At 41.3% G+C, this 8,849-nt stretch overlaps 1 long non-coding RNA gene across 1 annotated transcript in view; it reads left to right on the top strand.

The window, feature by feature from the left end:
- The first annotated feature begins 4,859 nt into the window (after positions 1 to 4,859).
- LOC106735081 (uncharacterized) overlaps positions 4,860 to 8,849 on the top strand; it is a 16,683-nt gene continuing 12,693 nt past the window's right edge. Inside the window, exons 1-2 of the long non-coding RNA XR_001370504.1 lie at positions 4,860 to 4,937; positions 5,105 to 5,243. This is a non-coding gene — a long non-coding RNA (uncharacterized LOC106735081). The remainder of the gene's footprint in view (positions 4,938 to 5,104; positions 5,244 to 8,849) is intronic.

The following is an 8,849-nucleotide window of genomic DNA, read 5'->3' as shown; positions in this document are numbered from 1 at the left end:
AAAGGGGCATTCCTTGTTTTTCCTATTTTCATTTGTTTTGGTTAGAAAGAAGGTGAAGTGGTTGTGAACTTATCTGGATGCCCCAGAAAAGGCAGAGTGGAGCAATTCCATAGAAAGATCCTGAGTCTCCTTATTAAGGACTTTATAAACAGCTGAACCTCTCTACAACTTCGGCAGTGGGCTTTCTTGAGGGAGCAGCAGAAGCTGATAAAATTGCTAAGAGTCCATGATGCAACTGGAGTCATGACTCTCCTAGCCCCATGAGTTGGGAGTTTCAATGGTAAGATAAAGAATTGTGCTAGGTGCCTTCACCCCTATAATCACATTTCGTCCTCAAAACAACCTAATGGATTGAGTATTATTCTCTCCATTCTACAGATTATAAAGCTCTACAAAGAGAAAGTACCGAGCATGTGTCTGTGGCATGACAGAGCTGGGATAGTATTTCTGCAGAGAGCTCAGTTCCATTTGTTCCCCTTCTCTAGATACTTCTTGCTCATATGAATGCCCCATGTTGCAAGGAGCTCAGACACTTTCATCAGCCCTGTGGCTTAGCAGGGATGAGAACTCACTTTTCCCTCGCAGACCACAAAGTCCTGTGGTCATGTGTCCATCATGCGACTTGCCCTTTGAACCTGGAATATATAGTGGTGATAGGGCTGAGGGGAGGGGAGGAGAACAGAAATGCCCTCTGGCCAGGAACTCTTTACAATGAAGCCAGGTGCTATAAATTTCTCTAAATGTATGGCCCCTCTCCACACATCCACATCTGGAATGCTGCATAACCCCTTCCTTCTCCAACCCCCTCTGCAACGATGACTTCCTGGAGCATTTTAATGACTCACCATTATAAATAATATACTCTACCCTTTCTTGTTAAAAAAAAAAAAAAGCCAGAGGTTTCTGCAAAACCAGCAAAGTACTCCAAATCATAATTTCATCGAAAACACTGGGAAAAAAAAGAAAGAAAGAAAAACAACACACACACAACACCTTCATACCCTGAGGTAGGAAAGGTTCAGGAGATTTATGTCTTTCCTTGAACACACAGATTTATAACAGTGGATAATGTACATTCATTTCATCCATATTTATACCTGAATTGATGCGGAGTCTGGTATCCATTACTTTAATCTATGTAACTTGATCATCAGAAATCTGAACCATAATTTTAACACATATTACAAAGAGTTTCTTTTGGACTTAAAGGAAGCTGACGGCAGAGAAGAAAAGCCATTAAGATCCAGCTGCAGTCACTTATTGCTGCTGTACTTCCTCCTGCTACATGTGGGGGTCCCCCACCCCACTTCCCACCCCATATCTTCCTGGACACACATCCACTCTCCTGGTCAGCCACTAACACTGGCTGTGCTAAGACTGGCGAAGAGAGAAATGACGGGCAGGGCATTTCCAGGGAATCCATGTAAATAAATCTCCGCTATCCCCCGCCGTAGCCCAAGCTCACACGGAGGCCGTGGTAATGGGCCAGTAGTAGCCTCTAGTCACTTAGTAGAAGTGAAAAAAGTGCAGAGGCTGATCAAAGCGTCCGTCTGACAGACAGTGGAAATTAAACCCAGATACTAGTTCTCAAGCATCATTGCTGGCACTCAGCACATGGTTCCTGTCCAACTTCTGAGTACCAAACATTGGCCTAGCTCAAAATTCCAAATGCCTGTCCTGGACTAGAGCCAAGCAGTGGGTCTTTTAGAGATCTGGGCCCCAGGATTATGTGAGGTGGAAGATGAGGAAAACAAGACCTGGGACCTCCCTATAGTAATTATGTGTTGGGGACTCTTACAGTACACCATCCCTGGGATTCCCTAAAGTCACATAAGCACAATCACCGTGCCGGGAGATCTTATCTGTTTCGTTCACTGGTATGGTTAGGACTGGCACTTAGTAGGTGCTTGGTAAACCTTTTTGAATGAAAAGTCTTTATAACACACTATGTCAGAGGTATAAACTGAAGTATGAACAGATATTATTGTACAATAGTAAAGGATACAATCAAGGGGGCTTTGTGAAATTAGGAGTATTGTTAGAAGGCAATAATATGCAATTAAGTCAATTAAAGACTTTCCATTCTTGTATCTTTCAAACTTTTATCCTCTCTTTATCATTTGTGTGTCCTTATAAGGCTTCATATTTAGAAATACTTTAAGATTTTATAGCATGATGTCGTTCAACTGCAAAGTGATCCTGTAACATGGAACTAGCACCACTCCCATTTCCCAGACGTGGAAGGTGAGAAGCAGACTTTCCACAGCCTGTCTCACGCTAACCACCAGGCTTTGCACATTGCTCTCTCCCACTTCCCTCCCTTACACTAGGCCACGCTGCTATGCTTCTGGCAAGAGTAAAGGGCAGAGTAAGGAGGAAACGTTAGGAGTGTCTGGAGACACACAATCAGAATCGAGGAAGAGATTACTAATCCACAAATCACTAGGGTTGCTAAGTAGTTTTTGCTAGAGCCCATGAGGATAGTTTTTTTGTTTTTTGGGGGGACGGGGGTTTTTTGAGAGGTTTTTGCTATAGGGCACTTGCGCTCACCAGACAGACAGAGAGAGACAGAGAGACAGAAAGCGAGAAATCAGCCCCCGGGGGGATGGCCACGCCACAATCCCTTCTCCTCCATTCTCCTCTCGGGATCTTGGGCACGCACACACACGCGCCCGGTGTGAGTTTAAGCCACCAGGTCCAGGACTCGAACCACGGTTGACTACGTGGGAGTCCAGCGACATAGCCATTACGCTAACTGCTGGTCCCAAGCCCATGAGGATAGTTTTACATTTGACTGTCTCTAGGGAACAAATTCCAACTGTCTGATTCTTGAAATCAGATAGGACAAAAGTTTGGCTCATATTTGTCTGATGAATGCTTCTTTTTTAAAAAAAAAATACTACCTCTAAAAAGAAGATTGATAATTGATAAAACTTTCAATTTTTTGGTACTGTTTAATTTTTCACTACAGGAATGTGTGTATATATGTATCAGTGTTTATATGTATATGTTATATATATAGGATATGTAACATATATGTATATAATGCACTCATGTTGCTTAACAGGAATATGTTCTGAGAAATGCATCATTACTGTGATTCTGTATTGTGGAATCATAGAGTATATGTACACAAATCTAGATGGTATAGGGAGACTACTCACTCAGACTCTATAGTATCACTTATAATCTCATGGGATCATCATCACATATGTATCCAGAGCTGGCTGAAATGTAATAGGTGATGCATGACCATACTATACATGTATAACATATAATAAATACAGTTAACTGCATTCTATGTAAAAACATATCATTATAAATAAGTATTTAAACATTATAACATCAATAAATGATTATTGTCTTTTAGCCAAGAAAAGGCTTCAATTCTAGTCTGTTCTATAAACAAGTGGTTTCTTGAGAGACATCCAGAAAAGGGTCTGAGGAAACAGGCTTTTCATATAACACACTGCAGGCCTTGTCAGAGGCATGCAGTGAAATTTCAAAATAGTCAGTCCTGCCGTATCAAGAGGACCACTTTCATTTGTAGAAAAGGACACTGAGGGTTAGTGTCATGGCTAAGGTTTCACCTATAGTAAGTTAGATATGTTAGGATTTGAGCCAGGCCTGAGTAGTTTCACAGCCTATGACCTTTGACTCATCTGCATCATTAACATAATTCTACCAATTCCACCAGAAAAATAGGAGTCTGAATCCTGAACTTTATTTATTTAGGTTTTTGCCATAAGGCATTTGCACTTATCAGAGAGAGACAGTGAGAGGGAAAGTGAGAAATCACAACAAGGATGGTCACACCACAATCCTTTCTCCTCCATTCTCCTCCTGGGATTTTGGGTCCAGCTTGATTTTCAAGCCGCTAGGTCCAGGACTAGAACTGCAGTTGGTCATGTGGAAGTCTAGCGCCTTAACCACCATGCCACCTGCTGGTCTCTTGAATAAATTTTCTGTTTTTTTTTTGCTGTGTTCTTGAATAAATTTTTTTTTTTTTTTTTTTTTTTTTTTTTTTACCATTTTTCATTGGACGGTTTCAACAAGAACTTTTCCATTTCCTTGACCAGCTGTAAGCTTTTTCTTCTTTGAACCCCAAGCAGTTATGGTACTTTTTTTCAAGTTTACAGAAAAATATTCACCCTTGGTCTCACATATTTCAGACACAACCCCCGTGAGAGAGGCACTATGAACAGGATACTGCTCAGCCACTCCCTTACCGTTAAACAGGTCTACTGAAGAAAGACCAATGACTTAGCCAAGATCAAACAGTGAGCCTGGGTTCCCCCATGTACTAGTCCTGTGGCTGGAACTTCAGCCCAGTTCCCCTGTTTTTGAGAACCATGGCCCCTACAGTAATTGAAAGGCTTACCTTGTACTCATACTGAGTTAGGAAATTAGAAAATAAACAATGGAGACGGACCAGCAGTTAGCGTAATGGCTATGTCCCTGGACTCCCATGTAGTAGACTGAGGTTTGAATCCTGGACCCAGTGGCTGAAACTCATGCCAGGTGCATGTGTGTGCATGCCCAATTTCCTGAAAGGAGAATGGAGCAGAAGGGATTGCGGTGTGGCCATCCCTCCAGTGGGTGACTTCTCGCTTTCTGTCTCTCTCTCTCTCTGTCTTTCTGGTGAGGGTATGTGCCCTATAGCAAAAACCTCTCAAAAAAAAAAGAGAAGATAAACAATGGAGAGCCATACCCCTGCCTATAAGGATTAACTATTGAGCTGGGAGGCATAACCACAAACACTTGTATTATTTGGTCATAGAGTAGCTTGTTGCACTTGTAAATGTCAGTAAAGCTGACCAGGCTTTTCCCAGTGATTGGTGTTCAGCAGAAAGAGTTCCCACACAGCTGTGCCCATGGCGGCCACACCAGCTGGGCACCTGTAAAATGATGGACATCTTTCTGAACCAAAGCCAAGAGTAATTCATTCTCTTCTATTCTCACAACCTGACTTTTGACTTTACTCTTTTACTCCATTTGCTAGATTTGGACTCAACACTTATCACTATAAAAATACCATTTACCAAGTAATGATTATAGGCAAGATTGTATTAAATACACTCACTCTTGTTAATCTTTTTAACAGCTATGGATGCGGAAAAAGGAGACTCACGGTCCCTGTTCTACAACCGCGGAAATGAAGCTCAAGACAAGGTTAAAGAAATTGCCTGAAGTCATGGCCTACACTCTGAGCTTGCAAATTAACAAGAAAGTGCAGAAAACAAGTAAGGGGGAGGACTGGCTACTAGAGAGCTAATATTTCAAACAAACAAACAAAAAACCTTCATAAAGTAATCTTGCTTTTCTCAAGATACCAGTGATCTGACATAAGTTCAAGGATGGCTTCTATAATAGAGCAAACTTTGGAATTCCTGGACCCCACTCCTCAAAAAATAGGAAGCCAAAAAAATTTGTTTTTCATGTTACCATAGAATTTTTCAGTGTCTTCAGTAGCTTTCAAATACTCGTTTATGTCAAAATAACTTCTATTATATGTATTCACTATGTGTAAGATTCTTTATATATGGGGTTGTTGGAAAAGTCATGATGCATTTTTACATAGAAAAACAGAAAAAAAAGTTATTTTTCTGACAATACAATATAACTGCTCATATTACACAGGAGTTGTTTTATGTACATACATGAATTTATATTGAATAGAGAGATATAAATATATACATGTAATAAACACCTATGTGGGGGCCAGCAGGTGGCATGGCAGTTAAGGCACTGGGCTCCCACATGGCCAACCACAATTCTAGTCCTGGACCCGGCAGCTTGAAAATTATGCCGGGCATGTGTGCATATGTGCCCAAAATCCCAGGAGGAAAATAAAGGAGAAGGCATTGTGGTATGGCTATCTCCACAGAGAGTGATTTCTTACTTTTCCTCTCACTGCTTCTGCCTCTCTTTGGTGAGTGCATATGCCTTATTAAAAAAACCTAAAAAGAATTAAAAATTTTAAAAAATGTGTATGTGCATGTCTAATGTGTAGGTGACCTTAGTCTAGCTCAATCCTGAAGTGCTAGAAATGGGCTTTGAACCCAAACACTGGTCATTCCACCCACTAAATCATTGCTTCCCAATGTTGGCTATATATTGGGATCACCTGATAATTTATAAATTTTCTTGGGTCCCATGCCCAGAGATTCTGATATGATTGGTATGGGATATGTTCCAGCATGAGGACTTTTAAGTCCTCTTAGATGATTCTAATGTACTCTAAGGATGACAACCACAGATTTAAGCCATCACTTAACAAGTCAACACTTAATAACTAGTACTAACTAGTTTCTTATTACTGCTGTAAAAAGTTAACAGACCTAGTGGTTCAAAGCAACACACATGATCATAGTTTCTGTAGTTTAAAAGTCCTAAATGGGTTTCATAGGGCTAAAAGTAGGTTGTGTTCTTGTCTGGAGCTTCTCAGGGAGGATCCTTTTCTTTCCCTTTGCAGCGTCTGGAGACTGTCTGCGTTGCATGGTTTGTGGCCTCCTTCCTCTACCTTCAAAGTTAAATTTTTCTCCCATAGCATCACTGACCTCTTTTCCTGCTTCCCATTCCAGACATAAGGACCCTGGTGATCATAAAAGACCACCCAGTTGATCCAGGATACTCTCCCTGTTTTGAGGTCAGATGACTAGCAACTTTTATTCCATCTGCTCCCTAAATCTCCCTTGCCATATAAGGTAATATGTCTGCAGGTTCCAGGGATTAGGACATGGACATCATTAGGTGCCATAATCTTTCCTAAGATAATTGCAATTTTAAATTTAAAAAAGAAAAGTCAGGATTTCCCTTCCATTGCACTTGCTCACTGTGGTGAAGCCAGCAAGTGGTGTGTTCTTTTACAGGAGAGTCAAGTCGTAGCTGCTGGGTATATGAAAACATCTCCCTTCTGTTCTGCTCACTCTTCTTTCCCACTAGTAAGAAGAGCAATGAGAGCCTGTCATTCTCTGGGCTTCCCACAGCTGCTGTCACACCACTTGAAAACAGCGCCCAGGTGACCAGCATTCCCCATCCATCCCTGGATGAGGCAATATGTGAGCTGCCATATGCTCCGGTGGGTTCCGGCTGACGCTGAGCAGGTGTATGGCATCCGGGCCAAGCATCTGGAGGGCGGCAGATTCACAAAGGGGAGGTACCATTTTCAATTTGCCAGAAGAAGACCTAGCAAATAACAGAGGACTAGGTGTATTTGCCTCTCTCTCTCTCTCCCCAATAATTTCTTAAGAAATAGTGGTTGGTTCTGGTTTTCATTCTGAAAATCCAAGGAGACGCTTTGAACATGATGCTAGTGCTGATTTAAATTTTTTTTCTCTGCGTTCTCCAACATTCAGAATCCATCAATTATCAAGATGCAGAGGCTTCCAAATATTTATAATGACAGCACTATCATTATGTTAAGCTATTATGACAGGAAAGGGAGGAGAGTAGTTTAACCTCAGTCAAGGTGTATGTGTCTGGTGTGTGTGTTTGCTATGCATTAATTTAGGATTCCTATAGCAAGTTTGCAATGTACAGTCGTTTCTAAATAATTTCTTACTCACAGAGAGCTTATATAGCTGAGTGTTTTATTTTAAAATGGCTGCAAATTAGTTCTTAAATTAAATCTATCTTTAATAGAGCAGGGAGTAGAAAGAAAGGAAAAAGAACTGAATGAATGATACTCTATGAAGAACCAAAGTTAACTGACACTGGCTCTGAAGAATTAATTTTAATCAATGTTAATGCCTCTGCTTCTGTAAAAATGAGTGATTGGAACACATAAAACATGCTATCAACTTTTACCAAAAAATAAGCAGTTTAGGGCATTTATTTCCATAAACTGGCACTGTGCATCATATGTCAGGCTGAGGCATTTTTTTGTGTGTGTGACTGACTTTGGAAACTGTGAGTTGACAATGTAAGTTCTAATTATTTGCACCCTCCTCAGTCTGTTATTGCATGACATGGGACTCTCCCAGAGGAGTGTCAGAAAGGACGTTATGTGGGCTGACGGGAAGCAGCTGAAAAGATCCACTGGGCTTTTTAATGCAGATGATGCACAGTGCAGAGAGGAGCCAAAGGGGATCGAAGAACCCTGATTGGAAGGTTCAAGTGTGTTCCATCTGTTACTGCGCTAGCCTTTTCATTAATGTTGCGTAAAGGCAAGCAGAGTCACAGCTGGTGAAAAGGTATCTGCTTGACAGGCCCAAAGCCTGAATCTCCTCTCCCCTGGCAGGGCCGGATGTTCATAGGAGCTTTGCAACTGTCCACCTTCAATTTCAGGTCAAAACACAGTTAAGCCCTCTTTTGTGGCAGTGGAATAAGCCCAACCTTGGTCGATTAGATGGCCTTGAGTTTGCTTCCAGCTTTTCCTCTCCCCCATTGTGGGTCCATCAGAGCTTCAGTTAAACTAAAAGTTAGTATCTTCATTTAAAAAAAAAAAAAAAAAGAAAATTTAATATTACAATCCAGTGCTATACCGAGGTATATCTGAGACTTTGATAAATATTTAGTTCCTTCCTTCTTTCACACTCTAAATTGCATACAGATGAAGAAGAAAAAAATTTTAGAGGAAGCTAGTTTTATATTAATGGTGATTATCAAAAGAAAGAACATACGGGACCAGCAGTTAGCATAATGGCTATGTCGCTGGACTCCCACGTAGTCGACCACGGTTCAAGTCCCAGACCCAGTGGCTTAAACTCACACCAGGTGCATGTGCATGTGTGCCCAAGATCCTGAGAGGAGAATGGAGGAGAAAGGATTGTGGCGTGGCCATCCCCCCTGGGGGATGATTTCTCGCTTTCTGTCTCTCTGTCTCTCCCTGTCTGGCTAGTGCACGT

Source organism: Tupaia chinensis, unplaced genomic scaffold (assembly GCF_000334495.1).
Source record: "Tupaia chinensis unplaced genomic scaffold, TupChi_1.0 Scaffold000291_1, whole genome shotgun sequence".
NCBI classification, from domain to species: domain Eukaryota; kingdom Metazoa; phylum Chordata; class Mammalia; order Scandentia; family Tupaiidae; genus Tupaia; species Tupaia belangeri.
Note: the sequence above shows the minus strand (reverse complement) of the source record. Positions and strands in the feature narration are given on the sequence as shown.